Source organism: Cervus elaphus, chromosome 33 (genome assembly GCF_910594005.1).
Source record: "Cervus elaphus chromosome 33, mCerEla1.1, whole genome shotgun sequence".
NCBI classification, from domain to species: Eukaryota; Metazoa; Chordata; class Mammalia; order Artiodactyla; family Cervidae; genus Cervus; species Cervus elaphus.
This window is the reverse complement of record NC_057847.1, coordinates 13,481,217-13,496,055: the sequence shown is the minus strand read 5'-3', so window position 1 is coordinate 13,496,055 and position 14,839 is coordinate 13,481,217.

Genomic DNA, 14,839 nt, shown 5'->3' with positions numbered 1-14,839 from the left:
TTGGAACTGAGATTTGTGCCTTGATTCTTTCTTCAGAACTTAACCATCACACTATGGTTATGTTTTTAATTTGTGGCAAATGGCAACATAGATCCGTGTGAGATTCGGCGTTTCAATGTGGCTTTTCGCACAAAGCCCATCTAGTATTTGTTTGCTGTGTCCTTATGTTTAAACAGGGCTTTCTAGGTAAAGAATCTGTCTGCCAGTGCAGAATATGCAAGAGACACAGATGTGATCCCCTAGAGAAGGAAATAGCAACCCACTCCAGTAGTCTTCCCTGGAAAATTCCATGGATGGGGGAGCCTGGTGGGCTACAGTCCATAGGGATACAAAAAATCAGACCCAACTAAGTGCAGACACATACTGTGTTTAAACAGGGCACATTCATACTCTTTACTAATCAAAAGTCACATAGAAGAAAAATATATTTTGTCTCCTTTATTTGGGGGGTAACTTTAAAGCCAGTAGAATTTTTGTTCACCCAGAAAGAAAATTGGAAATTATCTAAAATTAGGAAGCAACAGTTAGGTATCAGTAGAGCCCATCTTAACCTATTTTCAAAGTTATGAGTATTTCAAGAGAGGAAAATGATATTCTCAAAGACACTATGCTCTGTATTATATGTGTGTTACTACATATGCTTTTCTTACTCTTCCTAATATTTCTCAAGCAGTACACTTCTATAAACTGTGAAGCAAACAATACCTATTGTGTAATAGAGAGATGGGCAGTGGTCAAGACTTTATTGTGTTTCACAGTGTATTTTGAGATTAAAGTGGAAAAAATCCAGATGGCTGATATAATTTGTCTTGGGTGATTTTTCACTTCTTGAATAGACATCACTGACATGTAATATTGAAAGCCAATTTTTAAAGGAAGTTTGGAACAGTCTCTCCCAATGGGAATTGTACCATAGCTAGATCATTCTCCCAGAGAAAACAAGATTTAATCAATGTGTTCTGTTTTACTGTTTTTTTTTTTTTTTTCATTTGCTTGGGATGCATATAGGCCCCCCCACCCCACATCAGCTTTACTAAGGTATAATTTTGACAAATAAAAATTGTATATCTTTAGCGTGTATAATGTGATGATTTGATATACATCGTAAAATATTACCACAGTCAATCTAATTAACAACCATCACCTCATATAGTTACTATTTTGTGTGTGTGCATGTGTTATAACATAGATCTTCTTTCTTAGCAAATCATAAGTCTACAAAACAGTATTATTAATTATATTCCCTGTGCTGCACAGTAGATCCCCAGAACCTACTCTTTTTAAAATGGAAGGTTTTTGCACTTTGACCAACATCTTTCCATTTCCGCCTCCTCTCAGTCCCTGGCAAAAACCTTTCTACTCTCTGGTTCTATGAATTCAGCTTTTTAAGATTCTATGTGAGATTATATAGTGTACATGTAGTTTTTAAAACTATATGCTACTAATTATTAGGCAAATATATGAAAACAGAAAATGGGCATTAATAATTGAGGGACAAATACTTTTATCTCCTTTACATAATTTTTATCTCCTTTAAACAGCTGTCAAGTGGAAACTAAATTTTAGGTTAAAAGATTTGTTTCATATAACAACTTGCAGAATCATGTATATACCTCATATGGTAGTCAATATAGATTTTGAGGCTAATCTTTTTGTGCGTGTGTGCAATATTTCCGAATCCCTGGCTTCAAAAAGGATGCAGGGTTGTGTAAACATTATTGTCAGTGACAAAAACTCTTTTCAAATAAAGAGGGCCTCTTGTTCTTTTGTGTCCCCAGCATCTAGATTAGTATCTGGCACAGAGCAGGCAACTGATGCACACAATTAATGCATATCTGTAGAGTGAATAAGTTAAACAATAATAATATTTGTCTCTTTTGGATGGTTTGTTTTTTTATTTCCATGCAGGGAACCAATTTTGTTTTCCTATATATTGCAGTGTGTGTTTATGATTCTTCCTGGTCAGTGAAACTATCATAGATCTTAATTATCTAAATCTGACTTTTTGGGGCAAAGAGCATGTTCTAGATTTATAATAAGATATGGTGTGAAGAGGTATGAGTTGTCAATTGATAGAAATTCTTGAATTCCATAATAGAGTATGTGGCTTAGATTTAATAAGCCATCATCAGCATCTGAGAGAGTGAATTTAAATATTATTTTTAGATTTGTATGCAAAAGGGAGAATTAGTCCAGAGACTACAGAAGCAAAAAGACAAGCAACAGTGCTGTCAGTAGATATACGTTAATTGTTTAACAAAGTAGAAAAGGAACATATATTTTAATTGTACACATTTTCCTTGCATTTAACTTAAACCAGGTTTTTTTCAGACCTGCTTTAGAGGATTCTGGATGTAACAACTTGCTACTTTATTCATTGGTCCCAAGACAAACGAAAGTGCAGTGACAAGTAATAAGAGGTCAGCCCAATGTGGCTGGAGCAGGACTTTGCTGTTGCTTGGGAGGACAGCATAGCCTGAGCATAGAGTGATACGTGGTGGAGCAAGTACTTAATAAGTGGGGTTGAGAGGTCAACAAGAGGAATATTTCTTGATTTTTTCCATCTTTATAAAATTAAAATGCTGCAAATTCTTACCAATGTTGAATAAGAATTAGAATAATATTAAGTGAATGCCAGAAAGTTAAGTTGACCCTAGATAGTATAAAGGAGGTAATAATGATCAGTGTCAAATAGAGGATGAAAAGAGAATTTTTTTGTCTGCATGGAGATATTCAGTATGTCTGCATTAGATAGTTTGAAGTACTGAGAATTTCTAGAACTCTGGACATGCCATTATTAATTTTCTAGAGCCAAGACATACCAAAAGTCAAGCATAAATTATTTTTGAATTGATTAAATCTGTTTTTTTTGCATTATTTCCCACTGCTTATATCATGAACTTACTAACCAAGATGTCCTTTTATTGTTTTATCAATTTTATCATTCATAGAAACAATAAAGCTTCCTGATATGTGATCTCTGAAGACCAATACTTGAGTTAATTATATTTGTTTTAAAACATAATTGTTATGCTTAAGAATTAACTCTCATTGTTATAAATATAGATTCTTACTTGTTTATGTTTGAAATCCAGTTTCACACATTATCTCTTTGGGTTTCAAAAATATTGACAAATTATCAGCATATATCATTTTGAACTCTGATGATTGAACCACCCTCTTTCTCAGCAGTTAGCAAAATCTAACCTTATGTGATCAGCCAAACTGGCCCTGTTGCTGTCTCTTAACTCTGACTTTTAACAAGTGCCAAAACACTTAGGGAAAATTGCAAATGGGAGAAATATGAGCATTTGTTGAGATTCTCTACTATCTGATTAGAATATTATGTTTCTTGTCCCTTCTGAAGTAGAATTCTCACTTTAAGAAATTTTCTCCATCCAACAATTTTTTTAAAGGCTCCAGGAGAATCCCTGGGTAATTAAAACTGAGGACTCTGGGTTACAAAGCCTTCTTAAAGTCCAAAACTTGCAGAATGTTTGGATAAAGAAAAACATGCCAAAATACATGTTTTTGGTCATTTAGAACAACAAAATCCACAAAAACTGAAAGAAATTATAGTCAAAGATTTTTATATATGTATTCAACTTTGTAAATGCAGCAATTTATTTACCTTAGCAAATTAATTTAAAAAATGTAATTTGCTTTCATTCTTTAAACATTCACTCCTGTGAAAGACTTAACACTTTTATGGGCCCAGTGTCACCAATGCTGAAAATATTCCTATATTTACATCTCTAGTCCTGGTCATGTTGGCATATTCTAGTCCAATCCTTATGACATTATAAGACTATATAATGGAATCTAATAATAATAACCACTGCTGAATATGCAGAGAGGCAGGATCGATCCCTGGGTCAAGAAGGTCCCTTGGAGGAGGGCATGGCAACTCACTCCAGTATGCTTACCTGGAATATTCTATGGATAGAGGAGCCTAAAGAGCTACAGTCTATGGGGTCACAAAGAGTCGGATACGACTGAAATGGTTTAGTGTTCATGCACGCTATATATTTACATAGTGTTTTTAACTTTTAAAGCACATTTTTTTTTACCTTAGGTTTGCTTAATATTTGGATTATGTCTTATAATTGCATGCATGCTAAGTCACTTCAGTCGTGTCTCACTTCTGTGTGGTACCGTAAGAATTAAGACTAGTAAATGGAAGTTAAGGAGAGATGGAATTGAGTCCAGTTTAAGGAATGTATATATTATACATGTTTGTGTCTCTGATGCCTAGAGTTGTATCTGGCAAGTTAGAGTTCACAGGAAATGTTTGTTGTCGCAGATAATCAAAGATGAATATTGAGATTCCTATTAAATGAAGTGAGCTCATTGTCATTGCATATATCAGGCAGAAACTGCATAAACTTTGGTTGAAAATGTTGAAAGAATTCCTGCATTGGGAGTGATGTTGGACATGGTCCATCTCTTGGTTTCTTTCCATATTTATGTGTTTACAATTCTATAAATTCTTCCCCATATTAAATAGCCCTATATGGCTCTCTTTACACAAAATATAACATTTGCGAGGTAAAAGTTTTCTTTTAATGTGAAGGATTTTTCCTTGACTTTGTTGATTTGAAAGCTTAGACTGTTAATAGACTGAGCATCTTAGGAATTCAAGCCTCGCTTACTCAATAGTATCACAACATCAAATTCACCAGTTTCAGACCATAGAATTCAAATAAGTTGTTTTCTTGCTAGTTCAGTTCAGTTCAGTTGCTCATTCATGTCTGACTCTTTATGACCCCATGAACCGCAGCACACCAGGCCTCCCTGTCCATCACCAACTCCCAGAGTTTACCCAAACTCATGTCCATTGAGTCGGTGATGCCATCTAACCATCTCATCCTCTGTTGTCCCCTTCTCCTTCTGCCTCCAATCTTTCCAAGCATCAGGGTCTTTTCAAATGAGTCAGCTCTTCGCGTCAGGTGGCCAAAATATTGGAGTTTCAGCTTCACTGACCCCCGGGACTGATTTCCTTTCAGATGGACTGGTTGGATTTCCTTGCAGTCCAAGGGACTCGCAAGAGTCTACTCCAACAGCACAGTTCAAAAGCATCAACTCTTCAGTGCTCAGCTTTCTTTATAGGCCAACTCTCACATCCATACATGGCTACTGGAAAAACCATACCCTTGACTAAATGGACCTTTGTTGACAAAGTAATGTCTCTGCTTTTAATATGTTGTCTAGGTTGGTCATAACTTTCCTTTCAAGGAGTAAGCATCTTTTAATTTCATAGCTGCAATCACCATCTGCAGAGATTTTGGAGCCCCCCAAAATAAAATCAGCCACTGTTCCCACTGTTTCCCCATCTATTTGCCATGAAGTGATGGGATCAGAAGCCATGATCTTAGTTTTCTTACTGTTGAGCTTTAAGCCAACTTTTCCACTCTCCTCTTTCACTTTCATCAATACCATTTAATTTCAGCTTCTTAAGCATTACTGATTGGGGCATACATTTGGCTTACTGTGATATTCAGTGGTTTGCCTTAAATGAACAGAGATCATTCTGTCATTTTTGAGATTGTACCCACGTACTGCATTTCGGACTCTTGTTGATTATGAGGGTTACTCCATTTCTTCTAAGGGATTCTTGCCCACAGTAGTAGATATAATGGTCATCTGAATTTAATTAGCCCAGTGCAGTCCATTTTCCTTCGCTGATTCCTAAAATGTCAATGTTCACTCTTGCCATCTCCTGTTTGACCAGTTGTAATTTACTTTGATTCATGGACCTAGCATTCCAGGTTCCTGAACAATATTGTCCTTAACAGCATTGGACTTTACTTCCATCACCAGTCACATCCACAACTGGGCATTGTTTTTACTTTGGCTCTGTCTCTTCTTTCTGGAGTTAGTTCTCCTCTGATCTCCATTAGAATATTGGGCACCTACTGACCTGGGGTGTTCATCTTTCAGTGTCATATCTTTTTGCCTTTTCATACTGTTCATTGGGTTCTCTAGGTAAGAATACTGAAGCGGTTGGCCATTCCCTTCTCCAGTGGGCCGCGTTTTGTCAGAGCTGTCCACCATGACACATCTGTCCTCGGTGGCCCATAGTCTCAGTGATGTAGACAAGGCTGTGATCCATGTGATCAGTTTGATTAGTTACCTCTGACTGTGTTTTTCATTCTGTCTGCCCTCTGAAGGATGAGGATAAGAGTCCTCTGGAAGCTTCCTGATGGAGAGACTGGCTGTGGGAAAAACTGGGCCTTGTTCTGATGATGCTCAGTAAATCTTTAGTCCAATTTTCTATTGATGGGCGGGGCTGTGTTCCCTCCCTGTTGTTTGACCTGAGACCAAATTATGGTGGAGGTAATGAAGATAATGGTGACCTCCTTCAAAAGGTCCCATGCAGGCACTGCTGCACTCAATGACCCTGACCCTGCAGCAGGCCACCATCGGCCCACACCTCCACTGGAGACTCAAGGAAACTCACAGGCAAGTCTGGGTCAATTTCTTGCAGGGTTTCTGCTCCTTTCTCCTGGTTCCTGGTGGGCATAGTAGATTTCCCAATCTGGGAATCTGACTAAGGGACTGAGAATCCCCTGGGAATTTGAATTTGGAGGTTATTGTGATTTGATTACAGAACTTACACATGATAGGGGAAATAGACTCTTAGAGGGCACAAACAATTCCTTGTGTGCACCAGGATGTAGGACTACCAAATTCTCTTCAATGCTAAATGGGAAATGCAAAATAGTTATATATCATTAGGTTTTATTTGCTAATGTTTTGTTGAGGATTTAGCATCTATGTTCATGATAAATATTGTTTCATATTCCTTTTTTCTTTAATGTCATTGTATAGTTTTGGTATTAGGGAAATGCTGGCCCCGTAGATTGAGTTAAGAAGTATCCCCTGTATTCATCTGCTTCTATCTTTTGAAAGAGATTGTAGAGAATTGGTATTCCACACTTTCTTAAATGTTTGGTAGAATTTACCAGTGAACCCATCTGGGCCTGGTGCTTTCTATTCTGGAAGTTTATTGATTCAATTTTTTTTGAATGGAAATTGGCCTATTCATATAGTCTTTTCCCCCTTATATGAGTTTTGGCAGATGATGTGTTTCAAGAAATTGACTGATTTCATCTTGGAGAAGAATGAGAAAGCAAATTTGGGGTAGAAGGTAATGAATTCAATTTTTGGCATAGTGAGCTTGAGGTATTTAAGATAATAATCATATGGACACATCCAGAACACTTACGCATACTTATTCTAGAGAAGAAGTTCTTGGGTAGAGTTATGGAAGTCAAAGCACATGAGACAGTTGAAATCACCAGTGTGTGTACTGAGAAGAGAAAGTGTGCAGGTTAGCACCATGAGTAACGTTAAAAGTTAAAGGAAAATATCACTGAAAAGAGGTATTGTGACAGTAGGAAAAGGTAAGAAAAAGTAGTGTCATGGAAGCCATGAATAAAAAAGACATACAGAAAATCGGAGTGGTTAATACTATGAGATACTGTATTCAGATCTAGGAACATAAAGGTTTAAAGGAATTCTTTGGATTTATCCTTTAAAAATTATTGATGTCTGTAATAAGAGATTATTTCCGTGGAATGGAAGTCAACACACATTTTGAATAATCTGTCAGTTAAGTGTAATAGAGTCCTGACAAATTTGTAAAAAGATATCATTGTTTATCTTTCATATCTTCCTTTTTCTTTTCTACATCAGAGAACTAGAACAGCCAGTGGTATAGCTAGTGCTTTGGTGCAGTGTATCTTATCCTTTATTTCTATGTTTTTTAAAAAGTAATAGCACATAATGTAACCAGACTTCTATTTTCCCAGCCTACGACTAAGACAGTAACTGCCATTTCTGTGTCCAAGTGGCTAACAAATCTAAAATAGAAGTGTGGGCCAAGCATAATGCACAACTATTTATTTCTATCTAAATGCATTTGATTTCTTAGTTTTCTTTGGTTTATATTTGAAGAATATATTTTTTCCAATTAAAAGTTATTACTTTACATAACTGAAAGTATAAATCCAGATGACTTACTATGAAAAAAGAGGTATTTTACCCTGTGACAATATATGAACATACTAGAAAGGTTTTAAGTAGAGTAATATCTACTAATTGACTTTAAAATCAACATTTAAAGATATAAACAAGGAGAAATTAGGGAGTAAGAGGAGATGTTTGCAAGAGTTTATGGAAAACCTTTGATCTGGTTCTTAGTCTTTCTATATAAAAATTTATTTTTATGCTTATGTTGGCTATAGAATCTTTGTTACCTTATATTTTAAAAAAGAATTAGTGGTCATTAAAATAAAATTTCTGAATGCTATAGGCTAGTATTTCTGACTATCAGGTAGTGAAAAAATTCTCAGTTTTTCATTTAAATTTATCATTTTTTTTTGCCCTGCATTCCCCTAACTGTAAAAATATTACTTTATAAAATAATGTGATTAAGAATGCAAGGGTATAAATTTGATTTGAATGGTGGTTTTTTGTTTGTATGTTGTGAATTGTATTTATTTCTTGATATTTTATCTTTTTTTTTTTTTTTTTCAGTCATTCTGTTTTATAAAAGTACTTCTGTGGTTTTTAAAATATATCTTCAAAATAACATCTCAAGGTTTTAAACAGATTAATAGATGCTATTTTTCTTTCCTAGAATTTGGTTCCTTGAACTTTAATCTCAACTTTCATTATCAAAGCTAGATCTTACCTTTTTCACCTTCCTCAGAATTTATTTCTTTTGGTCCTTAGTGGACTTTGGAGTATAGACATTTGGAAAGCTGTTCTGCATATTATTCAACAGTCAGAATATGAGTTGTGCTAATAAATTGGGTTTAATATCAACTGGGATACTTAGAGACTGTATTTTGTATTTTATTTCCTAATAGAATTTCCGTCTGATGGTGGAAAAAGAGAAAATAATAGATGTTTTTCAGGAAGCAAACAAAACAATGTTCTTGGTCATTGGAAGAGTGTCTCTTGGATAATAAGGAATGCAGATTATTTGTTAAAATTCAAAAGTGTAGAAAGCATATACAGCAGTGATTTCTAATGTCAAAATATATTCTGAAATATTTTTATAACTTCAGTTAAACAGTTTTCTGCTACTATAAAAGCACATTTATATTCTTTCCTTTTTGGGATTTAATTATCAGTCAAGGGAATTAATATTTACTATTACAGACAAACTATTTAGTTTTTAAAATAATTCTTAAGTCATAACATAAGATCTTTATTTGAGGTGATTAAAGACAATGAAACATGGAGTAAAACCTGAACCTGAAATAAAGCCAAAGAAATGACAAAGTATTTTTAATTCCACTTTGTTTTACTTTGTAATACTTTTTGCCTATGTGTGAGGTATGATAGACTAAATATGTCTTTTTCAGATAATTTTCAATTAACAAATGTTCACTGAGTCCTTATTATATACAAGGTACTTTACTAAGTACAGAGTAAACCAAGAAACATGGAAAATAGCATTGGACCAAAGAAACATAGGAAATATCAAAATCATGAATATTTTCATATTATTATCATATACTACTGTCTGCTCTAGGCAATTTGTTCATTTGAAAAAGGCAAATATTTTAGATATGCATTGGTAAAAAGTTAAATTCACAAGATGTAATTGATCACACATGTGTTCGGGCTATATTTTATAGTTAAAGTAAGAAACCTGCAGAGGATTGTTACAAAAAAATTCTTATGATGTCTATTTCTGTAGTCACTGGAAAAGAATATATGAAAATAAAGGACTAAATAAAGTAGATCAAGCTGTATTTGAGGAGCAAACAATGAAATCAGTGGTTATTCTGTTAGCTGTCAAATGAAACTTTTTTCCAGTCATACTCAAAGTAAGTGGTTCTCTCCTGTTTGGGAATTTAATATACAGATCATTTGCCACAAGCCCACAGTTGTATTGAATAGGTAACTGAAGGTAGAAAAGCCATAAAAATTTTATACTGTATTTATGTATTCTTTACAGATTCCCTCACTTATAAATTCTGAGTTCTGCTGATGTAGTAGGAATATTTTTAAACAAAGAAGTTCAGGAAATCCAGAGAATTAAGGGTACAATTTTCCCAGGTCATGTTTATTTGCTTGCTTCTTTTGACAAGCTCTCAGAAGCACTCTTCTGGCAGTACTAAATTTATTATATTTATTGTCATGACCTACTGTTGAGATGACTAGGATTATTCTCAGTTTAATCATGAACTGCTTTACTTTACTGGAGTCAAAAGAAGAAGAGACAAAATTGCAGATTTATTGCAATTAATTTAAAAAAATGACAAGGTCCTAAGTAGAAAGCCTGCTCTAAATGAGATTGACATAATCATTTGGAAGAGTTTCTTAATTTAATTCTTTGAAAATAATTCAAATAATTCTTATCCAAAACCCAATGAAGTTTATTAAGACCTTACTGGGTTTTTCCAAGGAAAATTTAAATAACTAGTCCTTAGTGGGAGCAAAAACCAGACAGTGCTGTGACTCTTAGCAGCCACAATATACTCAAGAGCTTTTTGTGGGAGGCAGTTGGGGTGTGGATCTGGAAAGAACACTAGAGATCCAAATATTTTCCTTGCATTTCTGACCCATAGTTCATCCTACTACCATATCAAGAGGGAGGCTTTACAGGGCATTTCTCCTTTTAGGCTGTTCTCTCTTTCAGACTCTTACCATAAAATTGACACTACAAAGTATTATGAAGGTAAGGAAAAATAAATTCAAAGGAACACTGCCCAATGTCCAGAGTACAGATAGTCTAAGCTCTACATCCAGGTTTATCCTAGATGAGGTGTATCTTATTCATGAAAGTCTAGCTCTTGGCTCTTTGATCCCTAAACAGTCCTTGAGCTTCATCCATCTCAGTTAACACACTAATCCTAAGAAGTGAGAGTGGAGGTGATGGTTTAGAAAGTCTTTATCTTGTTAGATGCCAACTTTTTAAGGATCAAAACTTCATATTTTGAGAGGATGATAAAACGAATTTCTTTTTTTTTTTTTTTAACCACCATTGCTTGATAAGTGTGTGCACTATGTTCTGTAATTTTTGTTTTCAATAAGGAATTTACAAGGAATTTTCAGTTCTACATAACTTTTTCCCTTTAAATTACTAGGATGGCACATACAATGGTCACTAGCATTCTTGCATTTATTTCTTTTATTTTTGGCTAGGCAGTGTCTTCATTGCTGCACAGGCTTTCTCTAGTTGCCACAAGTTGGGGCTCCTCTCTAGTTGCCATGTGTGAGTGTCTCATTGCAGTGGCTTCTCTTGTTGTGGAGAATGGGCTCTGGGGTGCCTGGGCTGCAGTATTTGCTGCACATGGGCTTCAGTAGTTGTGGTTCCTGGGTTGTAGAGCACAGGCACAATAGTTGTGGTTCATGGCTTGATTGCTCTGGGGCATGTGGGATCTTCCCAGACTAGAGATCGAACCAAGTCTCCTGCATTGGCAGGTGGATTCTTTACTACTGAGCCACCAGGAAAGCCCCATCCCTGCATTTTTGAAAAGAGCCTGTTTTCTCCTGTCATGTCCCAACCTCTTCTGATCTAATATTTTCACCATGACCTTATACCCAAGTCATTGTTCTGCCTTCATGTTTTATTCTACCATTTACCACCAACCCTCATTCTTTGGCTTCCCCGGTGGCTCAGATGGTAAAGAATCTGCCTGCAATGCAGGAGTCCCAGGTTCAGTCCCTGGGTCAGGAAGATACCTGGAAAAGGAAATGGCCACCTTCTCCGGTATTCTTTCCTGGAAAATTCCATGGACAGAGGAAGCTGGTGGGCTACAGTCTGTGGGATCACAGAGTCAGACACAACTAACACTTTGACTCTTATTCTTTAGTTTTCCCTCTTGGTCTGCTTTCTTGACTTTGAACATGTCTTTACTTTTTTGTTACAACATGAACACAGTTGTTTTGCCTTAGGAAATTTAGAATAATCATCCCCCCATCCTAGCAAAATCCCTTTAGATAATGTTCTCACTAATGTTACCCTAGATATAGAAGTGGAATCAATAAAGGAATTGACAGGTCTAGAGGGGAATTCTTCAAGAAATATAGTTTTGAAAAAAATAGATCGAGTTACTGTAAGACAAGAATATTATTTGTTTTTAAACATGTAGATATTATCTGATAAAATACAACAAATTAAAAAATATTTTTGTAATCCCCTATCTAAATGATTTGGATATAGCACATTAGTGTCTAAACATGTATATAGATTTGAATCTCTCATGATCAGTGACAGTATTCACATCCAAATCATTTGGAATTAGTCTTTAAAACCTTTAAAATAGCTCTACTTACTATGCACTATTCTAGTAATTTGATTGTATCCTTAGCACTTGAGGTTTAATCGGTCATTGGGTAGGATTTATAGTTCTTATGAATTATCAATATATTCAAATTTATATTTACATAAAATTTACATTTAACTTAGGACTACTGTATGAAAATGGACACCATAGTGTATTTTCTTAAGTTGTCTTGCAACTTGTTATTCCAAGTGTATTTTATTAATCATACTTTAAAAAGCATGAAGTTACTTAGCTACAAAATCTATACCAAGTGGTACACTGGTAAAAGAATCTGCCTGCTAAGGCAAGATATGCAAAGAGACCCAGTTTTAATCCCTGGGTCGAGAAGATCCCCTGGAGTAGGAAATAGCAACCCACTCCAGTATTCTTGCCTGGAAAACTCCATGGACAGAGGATCCTGGTGGGCTATTTTCCATGAGGTCATAAAAAAAGGAAATAAGCTTTATTATCAATTCCCCAAAAATCAGCTTATTTCTTCTAAAAATATTAAATTTGGCTATTAAAAATGAAGATTGTCTTGTATCAAGTTTCATTGTTAAAAAGATGAACCTAAAATATAGACCTGGTAGACAATGTTCTAAAAATGGTTATTTATAATAATTTATATTTGATTTACTGATATCTCCAATATTTTTGCTTAGCAGGTAACAGAAGGCAAGCACCACCAGCTCATGTCTAGCCTTAGATGACCTAGGCTCTTAGATGGGTGGTAGTAGGTAACTAGAATTTCCTCTGCTTCATCTGCTTGGGGATACAGATGAAGTTTCAGCAGCTCATATAGGAGTTCCCATTTGTTCATACAGGACTTCATACTAATTGCTCCTGAAGGCCTCTGGAAATCTCAATGGGAGGAATCAAATGTGCTGAGAAATGAATCTAGTCATTTTGAGCACTGTTCCACTATTCCTGGCACTCTGTTTTTCCTGGCCACTATGTTTATTTCCTAGAACACAATGGTTTTTTAGGGCTCCAGTGGATGCCAATGTATTCCACAGGAGTTATTAGGTTTCTCTCCATTCTCCTGGGCACTACTGCCCTAAGGCTAATACACTGAAGTCTCCTAATGGGTTTCCCATGTTTCCATGATCACTGTCTATGATTTACTGGGTCTTATGAAGCTAGAGCTGCCTCATGGTCTAGAGGAAAGTGGAAGGTGCATCTCTACTTACATTATACCATCTGTGTGTTTTTGATACAGCCTTAAGGAATAGAGTAGGGGCTAGATTTCAGCATCTGATCATTTTCTTAGCTGGGAGTTCTTGTGCCCAGCAGCAAGGAAGGCAGGAATGATGCTGAACATTGCTCCAAGGAAACCACATGCACCAACTATGTGAAAACTCAAGCCTATCAGCAGAGAAAATTAACATCAGATAGAACAGACTGAAATACTAACAGAAGAAAACAATGTTTTAATATTTTTCTTCACACCCTCAATAAAAGTGAAACTAGTGCCTAGAAAAGGAAAAAGAGATGTCTCTGACTCAGGCCAAACCTCTCACTTTTAGCAAGTAGGACTCAGTTTTACTCAATGTGGGGTTGGGGGGATGCGAGGATACAAACATGGAATCAAGTTTAAAAGTGGACTTTTAATCAAGAGCAGAACTGAGTCTTTAAAATGAGACAGTGATAATAGCCAAATGTAACAAGATAGAGAATTAGCCAATATATCATTAAAGGGAGCATAGTATAGTTAAGAGGCAATTACTGGGAAAATTAAAATTATTTTATGCTTATACCCCGATAACTAGAAACACTTCAGTAAATTGGTTACATATTGCACTATGAGGACTCCAATAATAATAAAAAGGAAATATCAGCCAAAATAAATAGCTTAACCTTATTTATAAATTGCTCAGCTATTACAAACTCTGTTCTTCTGCCTCCATCTTACTTTTATTTCTAACTCAGCAATTTAGTAGATATTATGAACAATAGCCACACTTTTTGCCTTTTCATATTGTTCAAGGGTTCTCAAGGAAAGAATACAGAAATGGTTTGCCATTCCCTTTTCCAGTGGAAGAAGTTTTGTCAAAACTCTCCACCATGACCCATCCATCTTGGGTTGCCCTACACAGCGTGGCTCATAGTTTCATTGAGTTAGACAAGGCTATGGTCCATGTGATCAGTTTGATTCATTTTCTGTGATTGTGGTTTTCATTCTATCTGCTCTCTGAGAGCTAAGGATAACATTGACTGTGTATCAACAAAGGTTTGTCTAGTCAAAGCTATGGTTTTTCCAGTAGTCATGTATGGATGTGAGAGTTGGACTATAAAGAAAGCTGAGCACCAAAGAATTGATGCTTTTGAACTATGGAGTTGGAGAAGACTCTTGAAAGTTCCTTGGACTTCAAGGAGATCAAATCAGTCAATCCTAAAGGAAATCAGTTCAGTTCAGTCACTCAGTCATGTCCAACTGTTTGCAACCCTATGGACTGCAGCACACCAGGCCTCCCTGTCCATCACCAATTCCTGGAGTCCACCCAAACTCACGTCCACTGAGTCAGTGATGCCATCCAACCATCTCATCC